The sequence below is a fragment of the Capra hircus genome, chromosome 21 (genome assembly GCF_001704415.2).
Source record: "Capra hircus breed San Clemente chromosome 21, ASM170441v1, whole genome shotgun sequence".
NCBI classification, from domain to species: Eukaryota; Metazoa; Chordata; class Mammalia; order Artiodactyla; family Bovidae; genus Capra; species Capra hircus.
In genome coordinates this window covers 21,914,306-21,933,245 of record NC_030828.1, presented here as the reverse complement: position 1 = coordinate 21,933,245, position 18,940 = coordinate 21,914,306, and the positions used below count along the sequence as shown (strand labels likewise).

Sequence of the window (18,940 nt, the reverse complement as noted above, 5' to 3'; positions counted from 1 at the left end):
CTTGGTGGCAAATTCTGAGATCCTCTTGGTTTCTGGCCATCCAAAGGACAGAAGCTGGAAGCCTCTGTTGGAATCAGTTCCATTCCAAAGCTGAGCAGGGAATCTCAGGCAGGAGAGAAGGAAGGGAAGGGTTCCACCCCTCCACAGAGACTTAGTCACAGAGCTAGCTGGAGAAGCAGGCAGCACCAAAGTTGTGTCATTACAGCAAGCAGTTTTCTTTCTCTTTTTTTGGCTGTGCCACGCAGCACGTGGTATCTTAATTCCCCAACCAGGGAACTAACCTGTGGCCCCTGCAGCGGAAGCTCGGAGTCTTAACCACTGGGTGTCACTGTTGTTTACTTGCTCAGTCGTGCCCATCTCTTTTGCAACTCCGTGGAATGCAACTCACCAAGTTCCTCTGTCCGAGGTATTCTCCAGGCAAGAATACTGGAGTGGGTTGCCATTCCCTTCTCCAAGGGATCTTTCCAACCCAAAGATCAAATCTACATGTCCTGCATTGCAGGCGGGTTCTTTACCACTGAGCCACCTGAGAAGCGCCTTAACTGCTGGGCTGCCAAGGAAGACCCTTTCTTTTGTATTCTCACCTAACTGTGACTATTTAGGCATGTAAAAGCCAAGTTTTCTATCCCCTCGCAGTGCTTGTTCTTAGATCCTGGACGACCAGGTCAGATTTGTGAGGTTTGGAGTGATGGCCACAGTGGGGCCTGCAGCCTAGGAACCCACCTCTCCCTCTTCCCTAAACAAGGCTGGGGATCCAGGTTTCCTCTCTTGTATCTGCCAAGGGCTTAGGTTGTGAGTCACAGAATCCAACACTGGCTGTTTTAAGCAAAAAAGGAATTTGGGAGAAAGGCTATCGGGATGCTTCGGGCTCTAAATAGCACAATAATAACAGGACTTCTCATGTTGAATAACAAGAAGCCAGGCAACGAGTGCTCCAGGACTGGCTTGGTGGCTCAGAGGGGTGACGTGGTTCCCAGCCCCCAACATGACTGGATGACCCCCACCTCCTTATACCTGCACCCTTGTGTGATCCCTCTCATGTTAAGTACTGCTGTGATGTGAAGACGACAGGACACTGCAGAAATGTCAGCAGGTGACTTCTAAGCTGTGAAGTCACTGTGGCTTCCACCTCACTCTGTCCCTTGGATGGCTCGCTCTGGAGGAAGCCAGCTGAGGTGGGGTGAAAGTGTTACTCAGTCGTGTCCAACACTCTGTGACCCTGCGGGGTGTAGCCCCCCCAGGCTCCACTGTCCATGGAATTATTGAGGCAAGAATACTGGAGTGGGTAGCCATTCCCTTTTCCAGGGGATCTTCCAGACCCGGGGATCAAACCAGAGTCTTCTGCATTGCAGGCAGACTTACCACCTGAGCCACCAGGGAAGGCCATGGTGGGATGAAGACTCAGGCAGCTCTAGGAGAGGCCCATGTACCGAGGAACTGGGGCCTCTAACCAACAGCCTAGGAGGGCGCCATCTCGGAAACGGACCCTCCAGGCCTGATCAGGCCTTCGAGGGTCTGCAGCCCCAACCAACAGTCTGACCCCAACCTCGTGAGAGATCCAGGCCTGAACCACCAGCTAAGCGACACTGAGCTGGGCCTCAGACTGAATTTTCGCATCTAAGCCTCACAATACCCATGCACTAGTGTTCTGGTTTTCCACAAGCAGTGGTAAAGAATCTGCTTGCCCGTGCAGGAGACACAAGAGACGTGGGTTCAGTCCCTGGGTCGGGAAGATCTCCTGGAGAAGGAAATGGCAACCCACTCCAGTATTCTTGTCTGGAGAATTCCATGGACAGAGGAGCCTGGCAGGCTACAGCCCAGGGGGTCAGACATAACTGAGCACACACACACACACAAATATGCGCACTGTGCACGGGTTTATCTCTGGGCTTTCTGTCTTGTTCCGTTGACCTGTATTTCTATTTTTGTGCCAATACTACACTCTTTTGATGACTATAGGTTCGCAATATAGCCTGATGTCAGGCAGACTGATTCCTCCAGCTCTGTTTTTCTCCCTTGGAATTGCTTTAGCTATTTAGAGTCTTTTGCGTTTTCATACAAATTTTTTTTTAAAATGCTACAGTTCTGTAAAAAATGTCGTTGGTAATTTGATAGAGATTGAACTGAATTTGATGGCCTTGGGCAGTATAGTCATTTTGACAATACTGATTCTTCCAATCCAATAAGGCCAGAGGCGTCCCAGCACCTGAGCCTGCAGGCGACTGTGTGGGGACAGGTCTCAGTGCCAAAGCGGTGACCACCAGGAGAGCTCAGCTGAGGAATACGCCACAGGGCCTCCACCACTGGTGTTCCTGCCTCTGCAGTGGGCCACAGCCAACCCCTGCCTCCAGGAGCCCCTCCAAGACCTGCAGATAGGTCTGGTTCAGGCTCTAATGGAGTCACTCCTCTGGCCTGGGCCCCAGTGCTCATGAAACCTTGCGTGTGCCCTCAAGAGTGGAGTCTGTCTCCCCCAGTCCTGTGGAGCTCCTGCACTCAAGCCAAATGCTCTTGGGGCTCCTCCCCCCGATGCCAGACCCTCAGGCTGGGAGCCTAAGGTGGGCTCAGGAGAACCTCTGCAGGTGTGGGATTTGGTTACATCATGAAAGCGCCCCTCCTCCCCTGTGCCTTAATCCTCTGTGATCATCCTTTCTAATGGTGCTGTATCTCATTGCTGTGCTGTGTGCTTAGTCGCTCAGTCGTTTCCGACTCTTGGTGACGCCATGGACTGTAGCCCTCCAGGCTCCTCTGTCCATGGGATTCTCCAGGCAGGAATACTGGAGTGGGTTTCCATGCCCTCCTCCAGAAGATCTTCCCAACTGGGGATCAACCTTCCCAACCCAGGTCTCCCACACTTACCATCTGAGCCACCAAGGAAAGGGATTCTGCCGGGCCAAATTCTGAAACTCATCAGGACAAGGAACTCCTTTCTATGTCTGTTCCATTTTCTTCCTTCCTGGAATAGGAATGTCTTTAACTAGTATCATATGTATTAGCCAGTTAGAATAGGAGACAGGGGTCCAGAATGGCTGTGGCTAAAAGACAAGGAAGGGAAAAGCCCGTGAAAATAGAACAAAGGAAGGTCCGGGGATCGGAGTGAGGACCTCAGGTAGAACAAACAACATTCCTGGCTGGCCCAGTTTACATAGGGCAGGCCCGGGGGGAGGAAAGAACATATAAAAAGAGGAGCCAAAGGGCGGTCTCTCTCTCTCTCTCTCTCCTGCGTGCTGCGGCGCTCTTCTCCTCGTGTCTTTGGATCGACGTGCCTTCATGCCTCGAGGATGGATTTTCCTGCTATTTTCTAAATAAAATACAGCTGTAACACTGATTTGTCTAAGAGCTATAACACGGTCCGTTCAAGACCTGAGAGCTATAACATGGTCTGTCCAAGACCCGAGAGCTGTGACACGCCAAGGGCTTTAATGTCCGTCACTCCACATCTTTGCTGTGACGAGACAGAACCGAGGAGCATACACTCGCCTGACATCTGTGGTGCCGTGACTCGGATTTAATCAGACTGAAACAACCTCGGTATGGCCCCCCCGCAAGGAGGCCAACCACAGCAGGAGCCCAACTCAGCGAAAGCTCCCAGGTAGAGTGGAACGCAAAGACAACCCAGCGCAAGGAAAGTGACAAGAGGCCTATTGTGCCGGAAACCGGGACGCCGAGAAATGAGCTCAGCAGAAAGCTCACGCGGCTCAGTCTCAGACTCCAGAAGACCTCTGGTTAAGGTAGGAGGTCCTCACTCCTATAGCTGGAGGGACATATGCCTAACGAAAGCTTAATTCCTTTACAACTTCTCGTTTCTTGTTTCCTCGAACCGCCCCCACCCCCACCACGAACAGGTGGGCGGCAGTGGGCGCAACTGAGGGACTCTGGAGAGGATGCTCTCTGGTATGTCCCAAAGGCAGTATCTGTTGAGCCCCAGTAGCTGCTACCCAAGCTGGTGGGGGTTCTTCTGTCCTTACTCTTCTTCGTGCCAAGGATCAAACCAATGAAAACTGTGAGCACCGGTCAGATATTTAGCAGATTTTACAGCAGGCTATGAAGGGGATTCCTTGCCACGTTTTTCCCACTGCTTTTTCGTCCTGTCCTTCAGCTCTCTCTCCCAAGACTTGAGCCTGGACAAAACCAATGAAGCTCAGGCTGTGATGTCTCATTGCAAAAATTCAGTAAGAGACAAAACGATAGGTAAGAGGTAGATTGCTTAGGATTCAGAGAGAAGCGCGCTCTGCAGCGTGCAGGCCATGGAATGGGGCCTGGCTAGGTTTTGCAGGAGGGGTGAAATCATATGCTAATGAGTGGGAGGATCATCCCAGCCATTGGGGAAACACCCACTCCTCTGTCTTTGCCACCTCTGGGTGTGTCTTTTGGTTTATAGATTGGGGATTAAGGTTTACTTGAATTTGACTTGTCATCTTGGACCCAATTGATTTTAATCAGTTTACATTATGCCCTTATGCCACGTCATTCTTTCAAAGGTTGTGCCCTGTCCCCTTCCCTCCTGTTTCATGCTCTTTTCCTGAGCCCCATCCAGACCCACAATGTCGCCTCTCCAATCTTCTGGAGGGACAACCAGAAAATCGCTGGCCCTCGGGAGGGAAATACTGTATAATATCCAAGCCCTCTAGATATTCAGCCCTTCATCTTCCTTGTTTCCTACAACATGTGCGACACCAGCATCTCTCCGTGAACCCACTGGGGCGGGCGACAGGCACACAGTGCCTGCTAGAAATGCATCAGCTGGCATCCCTTCAAAGGCAACTGGGCTTCCAGGATAATGTTTGCCACTTTGGGAGTTGGTCCCGCAGTCTGTTTGGGCCCAAACCCTTACCACCCTTCTCCTAAAGTTACAAACATAACCTTGGATCAAATCTCCACTCCACTTTTATGGAACATCTGGTCTGTTGCCTCTTAACAAATTTGTTTTTAAGCCAATTACTAACTCCTACAATTAGGACCCTACCCCCTTGTAGGCAACATTGCTCCACCCAGCCTACTATTAAAATACCTTAATGTCCCTAACAGGGCCAGATAAACTACCCCTTTTTCACTACTTCTGTTACTACCTAAAGTGGGTCTATGACAATGAAATGCTTACCAGGGGAGACACCCTAACCTGCTCTTAGGGAGGACTAGGAGAAGAAATCAGGGACTTGCAATCCCTTAGAGGAAGAGGACAAGGCTTATGACTGTTTCACTGTTTCCCAGTCTCAGAGCACAGGCTTGGATTGCTTTACATCATGTCTATTCCCGTCTACAGTGGACAAACCAGCAATGAGTTAAGACTACAGCTCTTTAATCCTACCCAGCACTGGTCATGCTGGAGACCTTGGGGACGCCCAACTCCAATCCGGGGGTCCCAGGAGGTTGACCTGCCTTGACCTGCCTAGGGATCTGGTCCTTGAAAGGTTGTCACGCCTCAACCTGCTTGGGGATCCGCCAGTCCAGGGGTCTCAGGATGTCGTCACACCTCGACCTGCCCGGGGACCCAATTCTTGGGAGGTCGCCTTGCCTCGACCTGCCCACGGATTCCATCTCCAGGAGGCTGTCACGCCTCAACCTGCCTGGGGGTCTGCACTCTGCCCGAGGGATGCCTGGCTCTCAGGTTGGAACAGTATCGGGTAGGATTAGCTTCAAAAAGACTCACCCCTAAGGAAGCCCGCCCATTGAAACTGAAGGAGGCCTATTAGTTTTTTCCTTTTTCTTTCCCTCTCTGTCATGACTGTCTTTCAGATGGGAAATAACCAATCCGCTTCCTGGCAGACGCCCTTGAGATGCATCCTTAATAAGTGGAAGCTGTTCAATCCTCTAAGGAGAAGTAGCTTAAAATTCTTTTGTACCACTGCGTGGCCACAGTATCCACGGGGGATGAGGAACACGGGCCTGAGGATGGAAGTTTCAATTACAATACCCTCCTGCAGCTAGAATTATTCTGCAAAAGACAAGGGAAGTGGACAGAGATCCCCTATGTCCAAATTTTCTTCTGACTAAGAGATATGAAAGGACTCTGTCTTAAAGATGGGATTGTTGTACACCCTAAAAGTGAGCCTACTAGGCAAGTGGTGTTAGGCATAGGCAACCAAGAGAAGGCACCCCCCCCCCAAAGGCTCACCTCCCATGACCCCAGAGAGACTGGATCCTTCCATAGCTCCCGAGTTGCCTGGTGCTCCTTCCTTGTATCCAAATGTGCCCCCATATCCAGGAGCACCCCCTCCACAAAAGCCAGCTCCAGTATGTCCCTTAGTTGAAACCGGAGGAGAATTCAGACCAACCTGGGTCCATAAGCCCTTCTCCCTCTTAGAACTAAGACAGATCAAACAAGACCTGGGAAGCTATACAGATGACCCACGCAAATATATAGATACATTTCAACATATTACCTTGGCCTTTCACTTGACGTGGAAGGACATCATGGTCATATTTAGTCAAACTTTATCTGACCCTGAACATACTAGGGTCTTAAAGGAAGCCCGAAGGTATGCAACAGGGCTTCACACATCAAGCGATAAATACCCACTAGGGGAAACTGCAGTCCCCTCCTCTGATCCTAACTGGAATTATAATGACCCTGAGCACATCTGGGAAAGGGATCATTTTCTAATCTGTGTGAAGGCAAGACTGAAAGCAGCCCAACAAAAAGTAATTAGCTATGCCTGGGTCTCAGCAATAACTCAGGAGCCCAATGAGAACACCATTGCCTTTCTGGAAAGGCTAAAAGAGGCCCTCCAAAAGTTTACCAATCTGGACTTAGACTCTTATGAGGGACAGGTGATTTTAGAGGACAAATTCCTGTCCCAGTGTACATCAGATATCAGAATTAAGTTACAACAGCTACAGCAGCGGGACCCTGCTGCCTCTTTAGATAAGATGGTCCAGACAGCCACCAATACCTTTTATAACAGAGAACAGGAGGAGGCCAAGGCCCATGAGAGGGAGAGAAGGAAAGAGACAAGGCACGCCCAGATGCTGGCCGCCCTCCAGGGAAGCCCTATGGCAAACCCCGAGTCCCTGAAGGACAAAGCACGAGGCAAATTCCTAATCTGTAGACAGGCGGGGCACTGGGCCAAAGAGTGTGCAAACCGTGACAAGTCTCCTAAAATAGCTTGCTACAAATGCCATCTACTGGGACATTGGGAGGCACTCTGCCCTCGGGACCCAACAGCCTCAAGGTCAAGTGCCAAGCCTTCCCTCATGATGGTTCAACAGGACTGAAGCGGCCCGCTCCAGCCAGCCTGCCTGTCACAGATAACCATCGTGGAGCTGGAGCCAAGGGTGCCCCTGGATGTGGCAGGCAGGTCCGAGAATTTCTTGGTTGACACGGGGGCTACCTACTCTGTCTTGATCTCCTACTCCAGACCCTTCTCCTCCCAAACCTGTACCATTTTGGGTGCTACAGGAAGAGCAACTACTAAAAGATTCACCCAAGCACTTCTTTGTTGCTGGGATGGACAAATACTTCCCCACCAGTTTCTGGTGGTCCCTGAGTGTCCTACTCCCTTATTGGGAAGTGATACACTCACTAAACTGGGGACCACCCTTGTGATGGGAAGCTTTTCAGCCCCTAGAGCCCTGCAGCTCCTGGTTACTACTGAAGAACCCATTATACCTTCAATAGAGAGGGGCCAAAAACTATGGGAAGACAAAATTAACCACCAGGTGTGGGACCAGGGGACTCCTAGACGAGCCCACGAAGCTGAACCGGTCATCATTGTCCTCTGAGATCCCACTCAGTTTCCTAACCGGAAACAATATCCCTTCAAAAGAGAGGCTCTGGAGGAACTACAGCCTTTAACAAATAAATTCCTTGCTTGTGGGCTATTGGTCCCCACAAATTCGCCATGTAACACCCCAATCCTCTCAGTAAAGAAAAAGGACAGAACCTGGCGAATGGTTCAAGATCTCCGGATCATAAATGAAGCTGTAGTCCCCCTCCATCCCATAGTACCCAATCCCTATGCAATCTTGGGAGAAATCCCACCCAGTGCCAAGTGGTTTACAGTCTTGGATCTCAAAGATGCATTTTTTCCCATCAGTTCAGTTCAGTCGCTCAGTTGTATCTGACTCTTTGCAACCCCATGAATCACAGCACCCCAGGCCTCCCTGTCCATCACCAACTCCCAGAGTTCACCCAAAGTCATGTGCATCAAGTCGGTGATACCATCCAGCCATCTCATCCTCTGTCGTCCCCTTCTCCTCCTGCCCCCAATCCCTCAGAGTATTTTCCAATGAGTCAACTCTTCTCATGAGGTGGCCAAAGTACTGGAGTTTCAGCCTCAGCATCAGTCCTTCCAGTGAACACCCAGGACTGATCTCCTTTAGGGTGGACTGGTTGGATCTCCTTGCAGTCCAAGGGACTCCCAAGAGTCTTCTCCAACACCACAGTTCAAAAGCATCAATTCTTTGGCGCTCAGCTTTCTTCACAGTCCAACTCTCACATCCATACATGACTACTGGAAAAACCATAGCCTTGACTAAATGGACCTTTGTTGGCAAAGTAATATCTCTGCTTTTTAGTATGCTATCTAGGTTGGTCATAACTTTCCTTCCAAGGAGTAAGCATCTTTTAATTTCATTGCTGCAATCACCATCTGCAGTGATTTTGGAGCCCCTCAAAATAAAGTCAGCCACTGTTTCCACTGTTTCCCCATCTATTTCCCATGAAATAATGGGACCAGATGCCATGATCTTCGTTTTCTGAATGTTGAACTTTAAGTCAACTTTTTCACTCTCCTCTTTCACTTTCTTTCTTTCTTTCTTTAAGCAGAGGCCCATGAGTCTTTATTTCCTGGGTCTGCAACCCACATCTAATCTGGTCGAGTAACCATAAACACTGCCAAAACGCCCAGAGTACTCCTACGGAAGCAGGCGGTCACTGAGCGCGAGAGGAGCTGGGTAGCGTTGCCTGCAGGGAGTTGTAGGCTGACAGCTGCAGGTGTTTGCACAACCTCCTTGAGAGACCTGCGGGTGCTGCACCACGGAGATTGAGCCTGCAACAGCTACCGCAGGACCATGGTTGGAAAACGCAAATCTGACTTTGCTTTCTTGCTTGGAATCATTTGGTGAGGATGAGCTCTCATCACTCAAAAGGATAAATTCATAGTCCTAAAGTAACATTCAGTGTCTTTTTCATCACGATTTAGTACCCGTGGTACTAATAACATTTCCTAATTATTCTTCAAGACGATTCTGGACGCTTCCTCCGAGAAAGGGGCTTGCTTCGGACCTCTCTTTTCTGTGCTTCCACAGCACTATCTTAAAATTCTCTAATATCATTTACAATCCCGGCTAGGTTTCCCAAGTGCTTACATGGTCGTTCTAGCCTAAACTGTTTACCCTCACCAGCTTATTAATTTTCACCCAACTGTCTCAGACAGTTGCTATCAGTACCATTCTGCAGATGAGGAAACTCTAGCCTAGAGACATTCCTTCACTACTCAGGGACAGTCTCCCACTAGACTATGAGTTTCAGGCTGGCGCCAAAAGCCCGTGGCTTTTCCGCAGGTCATGCCCTGGGGCGGGGTCTGGTGAGGACACCGCGTCCCATGGTGCTTTGCCCACCAGCGCTGCCACTGGCCTGGCCAGTCGGCTCCCTTCCAAAAGTGAGGCACCCCGGGCCCGGAACGGAGACCAGGTCTGCGACCAGAAGGCTCGGGCCAGTGCGAGGCAGATGGCACAGTCAGTCACGGTTCCTGGGCGACAGCGACCTCCACGGGCACTCCAGCACCCGGCAGGGGAGGAGGGCACGCAGGTCCACACCGGCCTCGGAGCCACTCCATGGCGCCCGAGTCCACGACCCGGCCCTCCCAGGGGACGGTCATGGTGTCCCAGGCGAACCCATCCGCGAAGAAGAAAGATAAAAAGGGGAAGAACATCCAGATGGTGGCGAGATGCAGGTAGAGCGAGCTTGCAGGGTTCCGAGCCTTGGGCTTGCTATCGGGCCCCTTCCTGCATGTTCCAAGGAGAGGGATTTTGTTTGCAATTTTCTGAAGGAACCAGACCTTCCTGTTTCATAGTTTCCTACGTTCTAAAATTTTCTTCAGAAATGTACACTCCACTTTTTTCAGGACTTGCAGCTAAATGCTGTTTCAGATGCTCTGTCTCTTCTGTATATTCCTTAATCAGAGCTTTCTTGGTGAGTTTCTGGTTAACCTCAGGCTTATTGACTGTCTTCTTTGCTCTATGAGCATATTCCAATGTACTCAGAGTTTCCTCCCGATTGAGAGATGCGGGAGAAACTGTTGCAATGATAGATGTTCTTGTACGTTCCCCGAGAGTCCTGGAGGATTCTAGTCAGTTTAGATTCTCAATAAGGAACATGAGGTGCTCTTTCCACAAGAGCAGTAATGACCTTTCCCAGAGTCAACAGGGACTGACTGATATTTCCAGCTTCCAGAGCTCTCTTGCCAACTGCTCCAGAACGGCCAGTGTTCTCACTGCCTGCAAGATCAACCAAGTTCAGCTTTCCAGTTTTAACAAGCTCCTCTCCATCAACGGTAGTTTCTTTCATATGTATCGTAACAGAGAGAACTGAGCGGGATAGACTAGAGTAGGCATTCATCAAAGTTGCTGCGGCTGTCCTTTTTGCTGCCTCCGTCTCCAAAATTTGATAGACTCCATCCTTGTTGTGTACTGTAATTTCTTCTAAACCTTTGATTATCACTCTCCTCTTGTTACGGGGATCATCAAACATCTGCAGTCTCTCAGAAACATCAGAAGATGGATTAAGGAGATCAAAGAGCTCTTCATTATAGATTTCCAATAGCGACACTTTCACTGACAATTCAGTACCATTATCAGTAAGTTTCTCAAAAATCTGATGAAGAGTACGCGGAATTATACCAGCCAAAAGATCCTCCTCTCAAGTATACTCTTCATTAGGGGTCCTTTCACCTTCCATTGTAAAGGTTTTTCCAGGGCCGGTTTGGCCATATGCAAAAATAGCGCAATTATAGCCCATAATAACTTCATCCAGAATTGGACAAACAACACTTTGGTAAACATCAATTTGTTTAGTATTTGCTCCAAAAACCATATCAAAAGTGTATGTTTTCCTTGAGCTTTCCTCTGCCAGTCCTCCAGTTTGAACACTAACTTCCTTCCGCACATGATCACATTCTACTACTGAATGGGCATTAGCTTTCTGCTCTGCCAAACTAAATGGTCTGCATCTCTCCACCACCTGGACGCTCCTCCCTTTCCGCGCCGCACCGCCCCCCCCCCCCCGCAGATGAATTCGGCTGAGACGCCACGACCGTCCCCCAAGAAGGCCAGTCCATGGACCTGACTGCCGTCCAGCGCGCAGCGGCCCGGTGGCTGGCGCGGACCAGGGCACCCGTGGAAATCGCTATTGCCCAGGAACCGCGACTGACCGGGGCGTCTGCCCCGCACCAGCCTGAGCCCTCCAGCCACAAACCCAGTCCCCGCCCCAAGTCCAGGAAACCGATCAACCACTCGGCGCCTCACTCTCAAAAAGGAGCCAACTGGCCGGGCAAACGGCAGCGCAGGCCCTCTTTCACTTTCATCAAGAGGCTTTTTAGTTCCTCTTCAGTTTCTGTCATAAGGGTGGTATCATCTGCATATCTGAGGTTATTGATATTATCCCAATATCTTTTTGCCTTTGAGTGGGAGGCCCGAGGAGAAAAACACCAACAGATGACTTGGACAGTATTACCTCAGGGGTTCAGAGATAGCCCCCACTTGTTTGGACAGGCCCTTAGCCGGGATCTCCTAGATCTGGACCTGGGACCTAATGGGAAAATATTACAATACGTAGATGACCTACTAATCTGCTCTCCAGATGAGAAAAATGCCCAACAACATGCAATTCAGGTTCAAAACTTTTTGGCAGAAAGGGGATATAAAATCTCCCGTGCTAAGGAACAGGTGGTCAAGACAAATGTCACTTACCTGGGAGTTCAGATTACACATGGGTCCAGGAGGCTGTCCTCTGATCGGGTACAAGGAATCCTCCAGTTGCCCTCCCCAACGACTCGAAAACAATTGCGAGCTTTCCTGGGGCTAACTGGGTATTGTAGAATCTGGATACCCAACTATGGTCTAATTGCCCAGCTCTTATATGAAAGCTTAAAGGGACAGGGTGATTCAATCCCACTGATGTGGGGAACTACTCAAAGGAAGGCAGAGGCTATACTAACACAGGCCTTAACTCAGGCACCTGCCTTGAGGTTGCCAGACCCAGAAAAAGCATTCCAACTTTATGTCCATGAAAGAGAGAGAATAGCCTTGGGAGTGTAAACTCAAAGGTTGGGATCTGAGCCCCAGCCTGTAGCTTACTTATCCAAAAAGCTTGATCCAACTGCCCAAGGCTGATCCCCCTGCCTTCGAAATCTTGCAGCTATTGCAATCATGATAGAAGATGCTTTAAAACTCTCCTTTGGGTGCAAACTATTTTTACCAGCCACCAAGTGAAAACAACTCCTAAATGGGAGAGGCCATTTATGGATGTCTGATCAAAGAATCTTCAGATATCAAGTAATGCTGATGGAAAATCCAGGCCTCACTATATCCCCTTGTGAGGTTCTTAACCCAGCCACCCTCCTGCCTACCCGCGAGGGCTCTCTCCCCTTTCACTCTTGCCTAGAAACCTTGGACCACTGGAGAAAACCCCAAGAGGGATTGTCGGAAGATCCTCTGACCAATCCTGAGGAAATCTGGTACATTGATGGAAGCAGCTTTGTCTTGGATGGAAAAAGAAGAGCAGGTTATGCACTTCAGTTCAGTTCAGTTCAGTCGCTCAGTCATGTCCGACTCTTTGCGACCCCATGAATCGCAGCACGCCAGGCCTCCCTGTCCATCACCAACTCCCAGAGTTCACTCAGACTCACGTCTATCGAGTCAGTGATGCCATCCAGCCATCTCATCCTCAGTCGTCCCCTTCTTCTCCTGCCCCCAATCCCTCCAGCATCAGAGTCTTTTCCAATGAGTCAACTCTTCTCATGAGGTGGCCAAAGTACTGGAGTTTCAGCTTTAGCATCATTCCTTCCAAAGAAATCCCAGGGTTGATCTTCAGAATGGACTGGTTGGATCTCCTTGCAGTCCAAGGGACTCTCAAGAGTCTTCTCCAACACCACAGTTCAAAAGCATCAATTCTTCGGCGCTCAGCCTTCTTCACAGTCCAACTCTCACATCCATACACGACTACTGGAAAAACCATAGCCTTGGCTACACGGACCTTAGTCGGCAAAGTAATGTCTGTGCTTTTGAATATGCTATCTAGGTTGATCATAACTTTTCTTCCAAGCAGTAAGCGTCTTTTAATTTCATGGCTGCAGTCACCATCTGCAGTGATTTTGGAGCCCCCAAAATAAAGTCTGACACTGTTTCCACTGTTTCTCCATCTATTTCCCATGAAGTGATGGGACTGGATGCCATGATCTTCGTTTTCTGAATGTTGAGCTTTAAGCCAACTTTTTCACTCTCCTCTTTTACTTTCATCAAGAAAGAAGCTTTTTAGTTCCTCTTCACTTTCTGCCAGTCTCCAATTCTGAGACCACAGAGGCTAAGCCTCTGCCACCAGGTACTTCAGCTCCATCAGCTGAGCTCACAGCCCTGGCTCGAGCTTTAGAGCTGGGAAAAGGGAAAAGAGTCGCCATTTACACTGACTCCAAGTCTGCCTTTCTGGTGCTACATGCACATGCTGCTATGTGGAAAGAAAGGGGCCATTTGACCACCCGAGGGTCCCCAATCAAATATGGTGATCAAATTCTTAGACTCTTGGAGGCAGTCCATCTGCCCACTGAGGTTTCAGTCTCCCACTGTAAAGAACACCAAGAAGGGAGCACGGAAGTGGCAGGAGGGAACCAAGCAGCTGATCAGGCAGCTGAGAGAGGAGAATTATAGAACCGTGACCTAATAGGCCACCCTAGTTCCACAGACTAATGTGCCAGAAACGCCTTCATATACAGAAGGTGAGACTCTTAAAGCTAAGAGCGAGGGCTTTCAAGAAGATCATACGGGGTGGTTCCAACAGGAGGGACCCCTTTTCCTGCCTGGGAACCTCCAGTAGAAGTTGGTAAACTTCTTACATGCCACTACTCATTTAGGGGAAAAGGCCCTCCAAAGATTACTAGAAAGGTCCTTCAGAGGAACAGGCCTCCAAACAACTATAAGACAGGTGGTCTCCTCTTGTCCCACTTGCCAATTAAACAACCCCCAAGGAGCTCAAAGACCCCAGCTGGCCCAGCCCGTCCAACGACATGGGGCCTACCCAGGAGAGGACTGGCAGATGGACTTCACCCAGATGCCAGCTTCTCAAGGGTGTAAATACCTATTAGTCATGACAGATACATTCACAGGATGGACTAAAGGCTTTCCCACCCGGACTGAGAAGGCTGAGGAGGTGGTAAAAAAAAAAAAAAAAAACTGCTCCATGAAGTCATTCCAAGATTTGGTCTGCCCAGGTCATTATAAACTGAAATGGGACATCATTTACTTCTAAGCTCACCCAAGGGGTCTCTAAAGCATTGGGCATTACTTATTATCTCCATTGTGCCTGGAGGCCTCAGTCTTCAGGAAAAATAGAAAGAGCCAACCAATTCTGAAAATCAGTGATAAAAAAGATAACCCAGGAGACCTCCCTGGGATGGAAGGAGGCTTTACCGATAGCTCTCCTCCATACCCGCATTGCCCCTAAGGAACAGGTTGGTCTTAGTCCTTACGAGATGCTATATGGGAGACCTTTTGTTTATGTCAATGACCTCTTCCTAGATCCAGAGGTTCAGACTCTCCAGTCTTATACCATGGCCATTGATAATTCCAACAGGATATATGCTTGTGGGGTATAAACCAGGACCCAAAAGATTCTAAGGAGTCACCACTATATACCCCAGGGACTCAAGTCCTAATTAAAGTCTGGAAAGATGGAGTCAACTCCAGCCCACATGGAAGGGCCCCTACCCTGTAATACTCTCTACCCCTACAGCAGTCAAGGTACCAGGACTTGACTCCTGGGTTCACTACTCATGAGTCAAGCTGTGGAAGGAAACAGAAGAGGACACTCAGTACACCTGTGAGCCCCTGAAGGATCTCAGATACCTATTCAGGACTACCAATGAGTGCCATTCCAATGAACACTCCCCAAATCAATACACCTATGAGCCCCTGGGAGAGCTCAGACACCTATTCAGAACTACAAATGACTGCTATTCTAATGAACACCCCCAAAATCTGGTTTCTGGGGATAAGATTTCTCAGGATAGCTCTATAGAGCCAATGCAGCTTGGCAGGGATTGTACTCCAAAACAAACAGGAGACAGATACTCTGATCCCTGAACAGGGAGGGACCCAAGCCATCCTGGCGATGGGAATTTGGAGTTGGCAGCTGTGAAGAGATACCCCACGCCCAAGGTAAGAGAAACCCAAGTAAGATGGTAGGTGTTGCAAGAGGGCATCAGAGGGCAAACACACTGAAACCATACTCACAGAAAACTAGTCAATCTAATCACACTAGGACCACAGCCTTGTCTAACTCAATGAAACTAAGCCATGTCCGCGGGGCAACCCAAGATGAGTGGGTCATGGTGGAGAGGTCTGACAGAGTGTGGTCCACCAGAATGTGGAGAAGGGAATGGCAAGCCACTTCAGTCTTGTTGCCTTGAGAACCCCATGAACAGTATGAAAAGGCAAAGTGATAGGATACTGAAAGAGGAACTCCCCAGGTCAGTAGGTGCCCAATATGCTACTGGAGATCCGTGGAAAAATAACTCTAGAAAGAATAAAAGGATGGAGCCAAAGCAAAAACAATACCCAGCTGTGGATGTGACTGGTGATAGAAGCAAGGTCCAATGCTGTAAAGAGCAATATTGCATAGGAACTTGGAATGTCAGGCCCATGAATCAAGGCAAATTGGAAGTGGTCAAACAAGAGATGGCAAGGGTGAACGTTGACATTCTAGGAATCAGCAAACTAAAATGGACTGGAATGGGTGAATTTAACTCAGATGACCATTATATCTACTACTGTGGGGAAGAATCCTTCAGAAGAAATGGAGTAGCCATCATGGTCAACAAAAGAGTCTGAAATGCAGTACTTGGATGCAGTCTCAAAAATGAGAGAATGATCTCTGTTCATCTACAATGCAAACCATTCAATATCACGGTAATCCAAGTCTATGCCCCAACCAGTAACACAGTAAAGCTGAAGTTGAACAGTTCTATGAAGACCTACATAGACCTTTTAGAACTAACACCTAAAAAAAGATGTCCTTTTCATTATAGGGGACTGGAATGCAAAAGTAGGAAGTCAAGTAACACCTAGAATAAGAGGCAAATTTGGCCTTGGAATGCGGAATGAAGCAGGGCAAAGACTAATAGAGTTTTCCCAAGAAAATGCATTGGTCATAGCAAACACCCTCTTCCAACAACACAAGAGAAGACTCTACACATGGACATCACCAGATGGTCAACACCAAAATCAGATTGATTATATTCTTTGCAGCCAAAGATGGAGAAGCTCTATACAATCGACAAAAACAAGACCAGGAGCTGACTGTGGCTCACATCATGAACTCCTTATTACCAAATTCAGACTCCAGTTGAAGAAAGTAGGGAAAACCACTAGACCATTCAGGTATGACCTAAATCAAATCCCTTACGATTATACAGTGGACGTGAGAAGTAGATTTAAGGGCCTAGATCTGATAGGTAGAGTGCCTGATGAACTATGGATGGAGGTTCGTGACATTGTACAGGAGACAGGGATCAAGACCATCCCCATGGAAAAGAAATGCAAAAAAGCAAAATGGCTGTCTGGGGAGGCCTTACAAGTAGCTGTGAAAAGAAGAGAAGTGAAAAGCAAAGGAGAAAAGGAAAGATATAAGCATCTGAATGCAGAATTCCAAAGAATAGCAAGAAGAGATAAGAAAGCCTTCTTCAGCGATCAATGCAAAGAAATAGAGGAAAAGAACAGAATGGGAAAGACTAGAGATCTCTTCAAGAAAATTAGAGATACTAAGGGAACATTTCATGCAACAATGGGCTCGATAAATGACAGAAATGGTATGGACCTAACAGAAGCAGAAGATATTAAGAAGAGGTGGCAAGAATACACAGAAGAACTGTACAAAAAAGATCTTCACGACCCAGATAATCACGATGGTGTGATCACTCACCTAGAGCCAGACATCCTGGAATGTGAAGTCAAGTGGGCCTTAGAAAGCATCACTATGAACAAAGCTAGTGGAGGTGATGGCATTCCAGTTGAGCTGTTTCAAATCCTGAAAGATGATGCTGTGAAAGTGCTGCACTCAATATGCCAGCAAATTTGGAAAACTCAGCAGTGACCACAGGACTGGAAAAGGTCAGTTTTCATTCCAATCCCAAAGAAAGGCAGTGCCAAAGAATGCTCAAACTACCGCACAATTGCACTCATCTCACATGCTAGTAAAGTAATGCTGAAAATTCTCCAAGCCAGGCTTCAGCAATACATGAGCCGTGAACTTTCTGATGTTCAAGCTGGTTTTAGAAAAGGCAGAGGAACCAGAGATCAAATTGCCAACATCTGCTGGATCATCGAAAAAGCAAGAGAGTTCCAGAAAAACATCTATTTCTGCTTTCTTGACTATGCCAAAGCCTTTGACTGTGTGCATCACAATAAACTGTGGCAAATTCTCAGAGAGATGGGAATACCAGACCACCTGACCTGCCTCTTGAGAAATCTGTATGCAGGTCAGGAAGCAACAGTTAGAACTGGCCTTGGAACAACAGACTGGTTCCAAATAGGAAAAGGAGTATGTCAAGGCTGTATATTGTCACCCTGCTTATTTAACTTATATGCAGAGTACATCATGAGAAACGCTGGACTGGAAGAAACACAAGCTGGAATCAAGATTGCCAGGAGAAATATCAATAACCTCAGATATGCAGATGACACCCCCCCTTATGGCAGAAAGTGAAGAGGAACTAAAGAGCCTCTTGATGAAAGTGAAAGAGGAGAGTGAAAAAGTTGGCCTAAAACTCAACATTCAGAAAACGAAGATCATGGCATCCTGTCCCATCACTTCATGGGAAATAGATGGAGAAACAGTGGAAACAGTGTCAGACTTTATTTTTGGGGGCTCCAAAATCACTGCAGATGGTGACTGCAGCCATGAAATTAAAAGACACTTACTCCTTGGAAGGAAAGTTATGATCAACCTAGACAGCATATTCAAAAGCAGAGACATTATTTTGCCAATTAATGTCCATCTAGTCAAAGCTTTGGTTTTTCCAGTAGTCATGTATGGATGTGAGAGTTGGACTGTGAAGAAAGCTGAGCGCCGAAGAATTGATGCTTTTGAACTGTGGTGTTGGAGAAGACTCTTGAGAGTCCCTTGGACTGCAAGGAGATCCAACCAGTCCATTCTGAAGGAGATCAGCCCTGGGATTTCTTTGGAAGGAATGATGCTAAAGCTGAAGCTCCTGTACTTTGGCCACCTCATGTGAAGAGTTGATTCATTGGAAAAGACTCTGATGCTGGGAGGGATTGGGGGCAGGAGGAGAAGGGGATGACCGAGGATGAGATGGCTGGATGGCATCACTGACTCGATGGACATGAGTCTGAGTGAACTCTGGGAGTTGGTGATGGACAGGGAGGCCTTGCGTGCTGTGATTCATGGGGTCACAAAGAGTCGGAGACGATTGAGCGACTGAACTGAACTGAATGCAATTAATGGGGTTGCAAAGAGTCGGACACGACTGAGCGACTGAACTGAACTGAACTGAATGCCCCTACTTGTCCTTGTTACCGGAGAAGGCAATGGCACCCCATTCCAGTACTCTTGCCTGGAAAATCCCACAGACTGAGAAGCCTGGTGGGCTGCAGTCCATGGGGTCCCTAAGAGTTGGACACAACTGAGCGACTTCACTTTTACTTTTCACTTTCACGCATCGGAGAAGGGAATGGCAACCCACTCCAGTGTTCTTGCCTGGAGGATCCCAGGGAC

General features: G+C 48.4%; 1 pseudogene; it reads right to left on the bottom strand.

The window, feature by feature from the left end:
* On the bottom strand, positions 9,466-14,636 carry LOC102188803 (annotated as a pseudogene).